The following is a 13,233-nucleotide window of genomic DNA, read 5'->3' as shown; positions in this document are numbered from 1 at the left end:
TCGGTCTGTATGAACGCGCTTATCTTAAAAACTACCGATTTTTGAAGTGTAACTTCTTTAGGCATGAGGGTAAATTTTTCACGGATGAAACGCAATAATAATAATATTAGCGTCACGAACATGTGCAGCGTTTTTGTCGAAGAAAAGGGAGAGAGCGGTTGAGACCGATTGAGGAAGAGTGAGAAATTACCTTCTAGAAATTCTATTTTTAAAATTAAATTTCGTAAAGAGAATTTATGAAATATTAGTATTTTATGCAAAATAATTTATTTAAATCTCAAAAGACTAATTGTAAAAAAAAAATTAAAATGCCACGTGTTTTCGACACTTTTAATATTTTAATGACAGTTAAATTCATTAAATTCCTAACATAATATGTTCCTTTTTTCCTTCCTCTAAGTCTCGGAAATATAAAGTTTTAGATTTGTATAAATATGAACAAAACTTAAAAATTAGTTTGCCAAAGAAGTCTCACTTCTGACATGTGTACTTTGTACGCACTTTTTTTTCTAAATTGTATTGCATCATGTTATAAATACTCGTAGTGTGAATCCTGAAAAAGATTTAAAAGTATAAAAAAACTGCATGCAAATCGACCCAAAACTGCAGGCTAGTCATAAATAAAATTAACTTAGGATTGGATTATTTTAACGTAAAGTACTCTCTTTTCATCACAATGTTAGCCCAATTGTCTAGAAAGAGACGTAAATACTCTAGTTTAAAGGCACAGGCTGGGTTTATTGTACTCAAATCTAAGATCCAGGGTCAAAATACTTATGTAATCCGCCTTTGTTTCGTGATAATATAGATAAGGTTTCAAACAATAATATCTCATTTATTTATTAAACTGTAAATGGATTTGTAATCCTAAAGATTACTGTCTGTCAGAAGTGACACACGTTTTGAGTGCTTTTAATTTAAAGATTATAAAAAGCTGATGAATTACAATTTACTCTTAATACCAAGGGCAAGAACCAGTCAGTTGCACAGATTCCCGTTATCCAAGACGTTGCGCCTACTGAATGCTGTCTCCGACACTATCGACATATTTATATGTTCGCAGAGAGAATTCACAGTAGCGATGTTGTGTATATTATGTGTTTAATACATTGATATACAAAAAACCCAAGATGCGCAGTCTCGAATAAAAGTAACGCTCGAAAGTGTCCTGAAACACTATTTCTGTCCCTTTCTATAACAGTATGTCTATAACAGTATATGTTACAAGCATATATTATTGCAAAATCAACCTTACGCGAATTGCTTAAAGTTGTTATTACAACGCAATGTATACGTACATAAAGCAATCAAAATTTTACGACTGACCGTGGTCGGTAGGACAAGGTATTGAGTGGAGTCGAACATGACTTTTTTATTTACAACTATTTAACATAATTTTAAATTTATCCGACTTTTCGGGTACTTTACAGCGTGCGTGGTCACGGTGACTGAAGAAAAAAGGTGTTGGATGTAGTATTGTCTTTGATTAACATAACTCATTTAAATAAAGTTTAAGTAAAGTTTCCCAAGATTGGTACGCGAAGCCATTGAAATCAAAAAACACCCCAATTTCAATAGAGAAGACGGCCTAAAATTGTCAAACACCTGGGATCCAATAATATCCAAATTAAAATCTCAAAAAGAAACACAATCCGCGAAAATAGAGGACACCGTGAGCCATTTTTGCCAAAACCCTCCATCTTTTAGTCGATACCAACTCCGGGGAAATAAATACAGATAATTCAACTTTCTCTGCAGCTGTGATACTTTTTGACATTCAACATCTTTTGTCTTCAGTCACCGTGACCACGCACGCTGTAAAGCACGCGAAACGTCGGATAAATTTAAAATTATGTTAAATAGTTGTAAATTTATAATAATACATAACTTCAATCCGGTCAAAACAGTGTTTTATTTAGGTGTTGGATGTTAAATACTTGTAAATTTATAATAATACATAACTTTAATCCGGTTAAAAAGTTTTTTCTTTAAATTAAAAAAAAAATGTTAAATTGGCTACCTCCTGACCTACACTTTATATAGCGTAAATATTTTTGTCAAAAACTACACACAAAAAAGTTCAAACGTACATAAATTTATTTATAAAAAAAAACACAAATAAATAACATCGACTCCACTTATTAGACGCGAGACTATTTGAAATTAGCGCACAATTTAGAATGTTGCGCTCATTTTTTGAGGACGTTTTTTAGACGTTGATTGTGCATCTTGGGTTTTTTGTATATCAATGGTTTAATATTATATATGTACCTACTTTATTATATTTAATGTTTCACGACATTATCGTATTGGCATAGTCTGTAAGGATAATGTATGTATTTCTATAATAAATAAATAAATAAATAAATATTTTTGTTACTTTAAGCCATCGTTTCTGAACCATTTTTATGTCTCGACCCACGAAAAGGCCAAAAAGTTAAGTAAAACAGTCTTGCGACCCCGTCACTGTGAAATTATAATAATGAAGCGCGCTGTTTTTGACGAATTTTTTGTACCTTTATCAATTAACTGCGACACCCTTTTAAAACAAACTCGACTCCCCGCTTGAGAAACGATAGTTTAGTTCTTAAACGTTAAAATCTCTTATCAAAAGAGTATTGTACCACTAGAGTTATACAGAACATTCAATAGGTATTACATTCTTATAGCAGACGACTATTTCTTTGGATCTATTTTTCAATCACTTAGATTAACACTTAATCTGAAGGTAAGACACAAAATTTGCCGGCGTGTACCACGTGCGAAACGCTTTACTTTATAAACAGACCAATAAAGGTAGATACGGAATTCTGGGTTCAAGGGTTGATTTGGGAAATTTTTAAACTGTTTACAGTTAGGCTCGCTAATCAAATCGAAATTAATCGTCAAAGAGATGATAAAAGAAGAATAAGTTGTGATGACGTGATGATAATGATTCTTATCAGATATGACCGACGCTTAAATACCTTAACTATTAAACTAAATCAGTCCAAATGCGCTCTTTGAACTAAACAAATGCGCTCTTTGGACTAAATAAAGGCGGTCTTCGAACTTATGTTTTTTTCGTCTTTATATAAAATTGTTATTACTACCCTCATTGAAAGGGACAGAGAATATCAGCCGTTTTTTTATGACCTTAGATGTACGAATTTTACTACGTAATTAATAACAAGCTATTATCATAAACTGGTTCAATTCTTGAAAAATTGCAATACTATTGCACTAAGCTAGTATATTACTGATGTATGATTTATAGCTTCGTTACGGACACAGTCATTCGGAACTTTTCTTTTTTATAGACTTCAGTCCAACTTGCGTGATTTTGTGCTTATAAAGATCCATGTACATTAGTCAGTGTTCATTATGCGTGTCATAGTAATAAAATTGTTGTCAAATTTAAGAAAATAAATACAAAAAAAACAACATTGGTTTATTTCATTTTTGGTGCCTGCAGACCAAGTTTCCATGGACATATCGGTAGTGCAATAGGAGCAAAATGAATTAAGGGTTGAGATGTCGTGTAATGTTTTTCGAGATATGGAAGTTTTCGACTTAAAGAGGTTACAGTAGGTACATAAACTTTTTTAAATTATTCACGGTCACGTCATTCATGTTTCATGTTTTCATGTTTCTTTTTCTTAAAAAAACGAATGTGTAATAGGCTTAATACATCAGTTCCCGTTAAGACATGCATACTAGGTGTTTGAATACTTGAACAAAGTAAACGCTCCAGTTTTTGGCGTATCGATGATTTGATCTATACAAAACGGCAGGGATACCTATCTGTGGAAGATCCAACTCCAACCTAAAGGGAGGACCAGTCTACCCACTGACTGGCACGAGAGCCCCAGTGACTAAGGTCGGGAAATAGTATATCCTTAGTGGAATAACATTGATAGCTCGTATCTGATTGTAGCTTCAAATATTAGATGGCGCCACATAAAGTTAATCTTGTAGGATATTTTATTATTTTATTTATGAGCAGTGTGCAGCAATGGACTTTGTTTCTATGTGCGTATTTAACATTTGCTCGAACGGTGAAGGAAATCATTATGAGGAAACCGACATGTCTTAGACCCAAAAAGTCGACGGCTTGTGTCAGGCACTGGAGGTTGATCACCTACTTGCCTGTTAGATTTAAAAATGATCATGAAACAGATTCAGAAATCTGAGGCCAAGACGTACAAGAGGTTGTAGCGCCACTGATCTATTTTTTATTTATTAGCAAAGCTCACCATAACTTACTTTATTTTATGTTATAAATTATTAAATCACGTTTTAATTGCTGTCAACCCATGACAGCTTTTAAATCGTCATTTTTAATTTATGCACAAAAAGTGGGTTAAGGATTCAAAACTCAAAATCACTTATTCATATAGGTCACACAATGTACACTTATGAACGTCAAAAAAGAAATATGAAATGCTTCTAATTTTACGTTTACTGCCAGTTCTCAAATGATGGGCGTAGAACGGACGAGAAGAACTGGCAATAAACACTCCGCCACTCTTTTTAATCGCCAAGTTTTTTGTTTTACACAACGCTTGTAAGGAGCTGCAACCATTACACCATGTTCCACATGACATCTTAAGTAATTAATAGTAATAAAATAAATTAAAAACAATGATTATCCTCTATCAGCAGGAGGCATTGTGAAATTGGAGCACGCACTTACATTCTCGTGGGAACAACACACAAATACATAGTCGAAATATCTAAAATCACCGCATACACGAATTCAAGTCCGACCAGTCACTACAAGTAGCACCCGTTCACAAGTATGACGCATGGCCAGCCATCGGCCCCTTCGCCATATTTTAGGGAGAGAGACAACCCGACGCATGGACGCCACCACAAGCAATGACTATGATTAGCACGTAAATCGATGAAAGCCCATTATTCCTTTTTTTATATAGAGCAGGGGGTAAAAGGGCAGGAGGCTCAACTGATGGTAAGTGACACTCAATGCCAGACGGCTCGCGAGTGCGTTGCCGGCCTTTTAAGAATTGGTACGCTCTTTTCTTGAAGGACCCTAAGTCGAATTGGTTCGGAAATACTTCAGTAGGCAGCTGGTTCCACATAGTGGTGGTGCACGGCAAAAACTGCCTTGAAAATGTTCAGTTGTGGAACGGCGGACGTCGAGGTGACGGGTGGAATTTTGTATTCTGCCTCGACGTCCGATGATGAAACTCAGCTGCAGCTGCTACCTATAGCTCAATACGATAATTTCTCAGCGTGGAAGTATAGACTAGAAGACCATACAGCTTGTATCCTTTATCCAATAACTTAGATATACTTCAATCGCTTATTTACAAATATTCCCACGAATGTCTTCTTGTTGTTTGTATACAAAAATGTATGGTTAAGGCCTCTAATCTGAAGGTGCTTTGGTTGTACTGATGAATCATCTCATGGGCTGATCAATAACAAAAAACATTATTATGTTTAATAATTCATAATTTTAGTAATCCGCTGTTTTACTAGTAATTATTTTTTATTTATTAATTTTATTTATTAATCTATAATATGAAGTGTAATATTTTTATTTTTTGTAACATTTATGTTTATCATATTTGTCATGTGTTTGAGAAAAGATAGCTTACAACATATACCGTAGATATAGCATTATATTTGATGGTGAACTTTTATAAATAAATGAATATTATCGGGCTATGAGAGGAAGTAATAGTCCTTATGAACCACAAAAACCAGTCCAAAACAGGCATTTCGCATTTTCATTAGTATTTTTTCTAAAACATATTATACTGTTTAGTTTGTAGTTTGAAATATTTTTTTTTTGCGACTGAGGCGCAAACTAGCTTATGTGGTCTCTGGCAGAATGACCAGCGCTGTGGAACATTCTGCTCCTCAGCAGAATGCTGAGCCAGGGCCAATTACAGCCACAGCACCCACGCATTATATTCTTGAGACGAACCGAATGGGAAAAGGAAAAAAAATATATAATCTCTCTCATAATATCTTTTTATTGAATTTTTCTCTTTGAATATTGTTATTTTGTGTGTTTATGTGTGTGTGTTTTTGTTGGTAATAAATGATATATCTATGTCTAAATATTAAACGAACCTTTAAAATTATTCAGTGCACGTAAATCTAGATCTAAATTTTCGCATACAATAATATGTAGACGAACGGCGCATGTAAAGTAGTGCGTAATTATTTTTTTGCCAAATACTATATGAACAACGTAGTTTTATACAAGGATAAAGTTGTTTCTAACAGCATAAGACCAGTCTAGTACAATAATAGTCCCCGGAACTTGGCCACTCAAACACCCACTAACACCTACCACACAGAGCTCTCATTACACCGGTCACATAGTGTTCCCGAACCGGCATATATATGCTACTGTGTAAATGTCTCAAAAATGCCCATTTATAATATGTGCAACAACATTTTGTTGATATGCCAGGTAGCAAAAATAAAAACGACACTAGATAGAGCCTATCTAATAAATTTTCTTTTTGTTAATCCGTAGGTACCCGTAACACGTCTTTACATATTGAAGAAATTAAATTAACCAATATAAGAATATATCTATTGTTATTTTAAATAAAAAGTAGTAACAACCTACATTTTTTACAAGCAATTGTTCTTGTGCGCAATTTTCTCAGAAATTCTTTACAGGCGCAAAATAACTACAAGTAGTATTCAGTTTCCTGCGTTATGCGTCATTTGTATCTTAAATTCTATCATTTGTTTCATTCAGCATTGTGTTGTGGTCATGTCCAGAATGGCATGATTAAATTTCCTTATTAGCATCAGCATTGCACCTTTTAATGATCCACTAGGAAATAGCTGAAAAATAGTGTTAAAGTGCTTGGCATTTAAAGATTATTATTTTTATTATTAAGCCTTTATTGCTGAAATTCTGTATAATATATAAAACATTTGTTTTAGTTACATACCCTAACATAATCTAATACAGCACAGGTGCCGGTAATCAGCGTGTCCTGTCGCACATAGGCCTCTTCCAGCTGCGTCCATTATTTTCTAATGTATGCTCTTCTTGTCCGAATTGTGCCTCCTAATCTCTTTATATCGTCTGCCCATATTCGCTCTGTCATCCTCTTTTCCTTCTTCTATCTTGTGGTTGCCATTCTGTAATATTTTTTGTCCATTTCAATCCCCTATCTCTCATCATCATTTAAAGATAGAACGAAGTTAATCTTTACCGAAATAGAATCTAATATAGCAATAGTTAAATGGCCACTTACTAAATTAACCAATATAATCTAGAAGTTTACAAGACACGCGATATCTTTTTGTGTGCATGCACGTACTCCATACAAGATATATATATATAACCGATTTTAAAAATATATATATATATATCTATATATATTTTTAAAATCGGTTTTATAAGGTCGACAGACATCCAAAGTCTATTATTTATATTTTATATATTATATATTATTATTCTATATTTATTTATTATGGGTTAGTGTTTTTCACAAGGAATGCATGTATATAGTTAAATATGTACATATATATATTTGACTGTATCAAATCAGGTGGATCTTATCTAATATTGTTAGTTCAATTCAGTCACAATTGATTAGTTATCGACAACACTCGTGTTGGTAACGTTGAAATATAAACGCGAAAAATTCAAAGTGTTTGAGCCGAGTGATTTTTGTGAATGCCCTTCGTGAAACATAACTTTATCTTTTGCAAATAAGGTAAGATAGATAACATAGATATAAATAGATAGTTTGCATAGATAACAGTAAATTAATTGTTTATTTACAACATAAATTATATTAAGGTATTGTAAATATAATTAAATTATTGGCGTACAGAATATGAACTTTAAAAAATGTTGCTAAAAACTCAGTTCGAAATTTAAAAGCGATGCGATAGTTTTTGTTTTCAATTTGTAATTTTTATTTATCACTTCCGGGTAACCATTTAGCTATATTTTCCAAGCTACCGAAAAAAGGAAAACTAAATACTATGAGAAAGCTTAAGAAATCCCGAAGTTAGGTAGTGTGCACTGATAAAACCACTACGATATTTTAAATAACAAATAGGTATTTTGATAAGCTAATCATTTATTGTTTACGTTATCCAAGGTATACCTGAAGGTTATTGAGGTTCAATATCTCACCACTGTTTTTAAAAGTTTAATTGGCTTTTATGTGATTTTTGTTTGTTACGCCTATTTTCTAATAAAACAAAGTATTTAGGTTCACACGCAATTCAATCAAAACGGGAATAATTTAAAATTTGTGATTACACAATTATTAGGTATATATTATAGTTACGCTTTTTATCGGTTTAAGGGTTGATCTTGGGTTTAATTAAATAATTTTAAATATGTGTTTACACAATAAAATAATAATAATAATTTATGTTATAGTTACGGTTTTTATCGATTTAAGGATATTGCAGTATCTTGTTACAATTTCAAAGTCAATTAATATCCACTCGTTGCAATCTTAAGAATATGTAAAAAACAATACGTCCGTCCGTCAAATTAAGAAAACCGTTAAATAACAATAAAAAACCGACACATCTTTTGCATGAAGAAATCGTTTGATCGAAGATGTATAGCGGTAGTTGACAGGTAATCTAACAATTACACTTAAAAAAGTTCTAGTTCATCGCTGAAAAATATCCAGTGATTTATAAAAAGGTCACATCCATTCGAGTTATAACTACAACGATATTAAATGTTGTTAAACTAAGATAGATAAATTAAAAATCTTGAAATTGCAAAAATATGTGTTATTCAAGCCGAAATTTATATTGTTGTATACGTGTGTTTAATTGGTGGGTTATTAATAAATTTTATTACAAATAAAAAAAATAACAGACAAACAATAAATAACCTTAAAATATAATAACTAAAAAAAACCTTGCCTAAAGCGGTTCCCCCGTTAGGCAAGGCAGCGCTTCCCCTTTGAATAGCTAGACTAATTCTTTGTCCGAGGTAGCTGCCAGCTCTTCGGTCTCCTGTGATGTCGACAAACCTTTTTGCTATTTCCTTAAAAAACTTGATAGCGCTAGGACTCCACGGCCCAAAGGTCTCGACACCGAATGGGACAAAATCATATTCGGAGCTTAGACCCCTGTATTTGCATGCTTTGCTTTTTCAGCCGCACCAGCTCTGTAAATTATGAATATATAAGGCATCTGTTGATAGTTTTCAACACTTTATCAAGACCATCATCTTCAACGGCTGTGCAGCCACTATAGGCCTCCGCAACATCTTTCGGCGTTGCAATACCTCGTGCTTCTTGCGTCTAACTTCAAATACCTATGGTTTTGAGGTCCTTGACAACTCCATCGCGTTTACTCTTGCCTACAGGTCGTGAATTCAGTAGATACCTTGGGTTTCTGTCGCCCGCCATTCGGTGCTCATGCCCCAACCACTTGAGCCTGTTGCGTTTTATGAATCAGACGATGTTGGTGGTTATAAAGATTATCACTGAACTAAATTAAAAATAACAATGGCGTACCGATTCATAAAAATCTGTCTAACATTGTGAGTCCATGGCAATATCAGTTAACATCAGCCCTGCGATTCTGTAATTCACTTTTCGAACTCACACAGCGGTTTTCGCAACCAAAAAACTGCTGTGTGAGTTCGAAAAGTGAGTTTACAGAATCGCAGGGCTGGAACCTTACGGCCCTTAAAAATCATGTTATAATATAAAGAGACACTTATATTGTCGTTTTCAAGTGTCGAGAAATTAGAATAATCAGTGATAAAGTCACATTATAATACCACTTGCATTATCACTTATTAATAATGCGATAAAAACTTCTACAAATGCATCCACTTGTATCATATTACGCAGTTCTATGTAAGACCAGATAAGATAATCTTCAATTACATACAGTCCCTAATGGAATAATCTCTGAAAACAGCTGTTCAGATTAAATCATGCAGACCTAGAATTCTTTCTTAGTGAAGTTTTCTGGTCTACTTTTTCCATAGTCCTTAGTGGCTGTAACTTGACTGAAATATATTGACTATTGTGAAAAAGTTTAGAATACACGTAACAGCGCAGGAAGATTATGAATTCATACACAAATTCTAGCTTTTTGAACCAAAGATTTTAATAGCGGTATTATTTTCACAGGCTCAAGTAGCAATTATAAATAATCGTAATTTGAGTACCCGGAAACTGGGATTGATGACATGGCGAAGGAAGTCCGTAGATTAAGTAATACATACCTCATCAATAAGACCATAAAGTAGTCGAAAGGGATATTTCAATAGCACAAGGTCCCATGTATTAAATTGTTAATGGACCATAAAAAACGTTAAATTTTAATCAATAGGTATTACCCTTTTACGGTAAAACAACGTGACTATTATGTAAGTAGTATATTTTATTATTATCGCAACGTAATGTCTCTTATACATACTATATAATACATATTCTGTATATCAGTTATTATTATACAGTTGTTATATATGTATATATTACGTTTATTTAACAAGGTCCTTACCTTGAAAAATCCCTGTAGACTTAGCTGTACGCATGCATCATTGAATGCTCCCAATGGACAAGTATTATTGATTACACCAAATACATACGCAGAGCAGTACTTACGAAATTTGTCGTAAATAAGAATGTAATTCATCTAAAATAAGCATTTTATTTCTTGTATTTTATATCGTTTATTACCTACCTAACCTAACCTAAACATAAAATTCAAATATACAGTATTTTCAATTTTCTCAACGTACATATATAATAGTAATAATAAACATAATTAAAAATTAATTAAAAGAAAGTTAAAACAAATTTAAAGAGTTTGGTCCCTGTGGCAGTGTACCTTTAACGCTAGCAGCATTTGCTGTATTGCGATACTTATTCGTTGAGCGAGGAAAGCACCAGCTCTGGGGTCACCGGTATCATCTACCAGGCGTCTCTGATCCAAAGGAAACAAAATCGAAGTTGTAGGAAAGCATTTTATTTAGTTTCTCACATTTCGATTTAGTCGTAGGAGAAATGGAAATAAAGTAAGACGAAAATACTTACGACTGCTACTTAAACAACATATACTACTCGTAATAAATCGCATTTATTATTCTCCATAATAACTTGATAGCTGAATGGACGGCCTTTTGAGCCAACAGCTATTTTCGTTTCATTCAAGGTGTTTCAAAATGGACCCTTCTGTCTTCCCAGAGTTGACCGGATACGGTCATTACCTACTTGTCTCAGATTGTGGTATCCGGTGCGAACTGAGTGCGCATGTATCGGACTCAAAACAAGTACTTGGATATATTAGGGTAATCGTGACTTAATCGTGACTGAGCAGTGTTGGCCTAGTGGCTTCAGCTTGCGACTCTCATCCCTGAGATCTTAGGTTCGACCAATGGACTTTATTTCTATGTGCGTATTTAACATTCGCTCGAACGGTGAAGGAAAACATCGTGAGGAAACCGGCTTGCCTTAGGACCAAAAAGTCGACGGCGTGTGTCAGGCACAGAAAGCTGATCACCTACTTGCCTATTAGATTACCAAATTATCATGAAACAGATACAGAAATCTGAGGCCGTGACCTAAAATGGTTGTAGCGCCATTGATTTATTTATTTTTTAATCGTGACTCAACATACAAAAAGATATGCTTCGCCATTTCGCTTTATTCATCCTGTGTGGTGTTATCATGCTGTAGCATGTAGGAAGTTGACACATATCGTCGGTTTTTGCCGGTAGTCTCACAATTTTAATTCACTAAACGAACGTATCTCACACACACATATTGGTTAACAGCCAGGACTGTGTTTCGGATTCCTAAGATAACTCTGTGCTTTAGATTTAAAATGTCTTATGTAAGTTATTAATATATCTTAATAGGTTCCTATTATGTATCTTACCATGTATCACATACATGGGCATGGGCATTATATCAGAAACATCTTTTAAGGATGAGAACATGCCAAAAAGCAATGAAAAGAAAAATGGTGGGTGTAACACTGAGACATCGAAAAAGAGCAGAAAAGATAAGATCAATGATCAAAATTGATCGCTGGACCAGGCACATGACGACAGATAGCGGTTTGAAATGGACAAAAATGATTACAGAAAGAGATGGGCAGACGATATAAAGAGAATAGGAGACACAACTAGGACAATATGAGCTAACATCAGAAAAGAATGGAAGCAGCTGGAAGAGGGCAATGTGTCACAGGACACGCTGATTACCCAAAACGGGTCATATGATGTATTACATTGTTAGATTATGTAACTTAAATAAGTGTTAATATATTATACTGGGCAGTAGTGTAACTATACCATCTAGGGCCCGTGGCAAATCTTCTTTCGAGGCAATTCTTTTGATGGGGCCCTATCAATATAAATCGTCACGTTGTTCTCAGTTTAATTTTAAAAAACTTCGAGATTTTCAGCGAACTCAATTACACGTTGTATATGTCCCACGAATGGACATAAGTCTCCTCTCTTACGCGCGAGGGAATGTTATGTACTCCCCACACTAGCCCAATGCGTATTGGAGACTTCACATTCATCCAGAGAACATAATATCTCTTGGGCGAATTGCCTGCATTTTGCCAGCCCTGCCACCCTATTGTTACGCCACTGATACTGGGTGTAAGCAATAAAGGCTTAATAATAATACGTTCCTAAGTACGTGTCTATCACCTACGTGGTTTGTTTTACTTATTTGCTGGCGATTCAAACTGAGCCTTAGCTTTTGAATCTAGAGTAGACTTTTGCCGGTCTTGCGCTTGGTCAATAGGTGGTTAATTCGTTGCTGAAACATATTGTATTCGCGCTGACACATTATTAGAAGGTACTGAGGTCTGTCTTTACGTAGGGATACTCCAAAAGAACTACTTTATGAGATAGTACCTGTTTATGTAATGAAGTAGATTTCTCCGCTCTCCTGCTGTTCGAGATCCCTACTGCTATTTTTATACACAGGTATCTTTGAAAAATTTTCCTATATTATGTCTACTCAGGTAAGATTTAACATATAAATAAAATAAAATACTGTTTAAAGTGAAAATATATGGTCAAACATTAATTTTTCATAATATATATTTTTTTTTTATAACAATGGAGTGCACAAAAAAATTTTGGGTAAACATTGCAATTTATAGTTTAAAAAACAATATCCCACATCGATCATATTAATTCATTCACTGTAACTCTAATCCGAGGTTTTACGGTTTTGAATGCTCCGGGCACTCTACTAGACGGCATTATGTTTAGTACTGATTTGTTAA

General features: G+C 34.0%; 2 protein-coding genes across 2 annotated transcripts in view; one reads left to right on the top strand and one right to left on the bottom strand.

Annotated features, from left to right (window-relative positions):
• Positions 1-13,233, bottom strand: part of LOC125050806 (protein croquemort-like) — a 52,735-nt gene that overhangs the window by 34,239 nt on the left and 5,263 nt on the right. The gene's annotated exons all lie outside the window — the stretch shown is intronic.
• The window catches only part of LOC125050805 (protein peste-like), a 62,086-nt gene continuing 56,423 nt past the window's right edge, over positions 7,571-13,233 (top strand). Inside the window, exon 1 of the mRNA XM_047650828.1 lies at positions 7,571-7,700. The gene's annotated coding sequence lies outside the window, so the exon portion shown is untranslated. The remainder of the gene's footprint in view (positions 7,701-13,233) is intronic.

This window comes from Pieris napi, chromosome 7 (assembly GCF_905475465.1).
Source record: "Pieris napi chromosome 7, ilPieNapi1.2, whole genome shotgun sequence".
Taxonomy (NCBI): domain Eukaryota; kingdom Metazoa; phylum Arthropoda; class Insecta; order Lepidoptera; family Pieridae; genus Pieris; species Pieris napi.
Note: the sequence above shows the minus strand (reverse complement) of the source record. Positions and strands in the feature narration are given on the sequence as shown.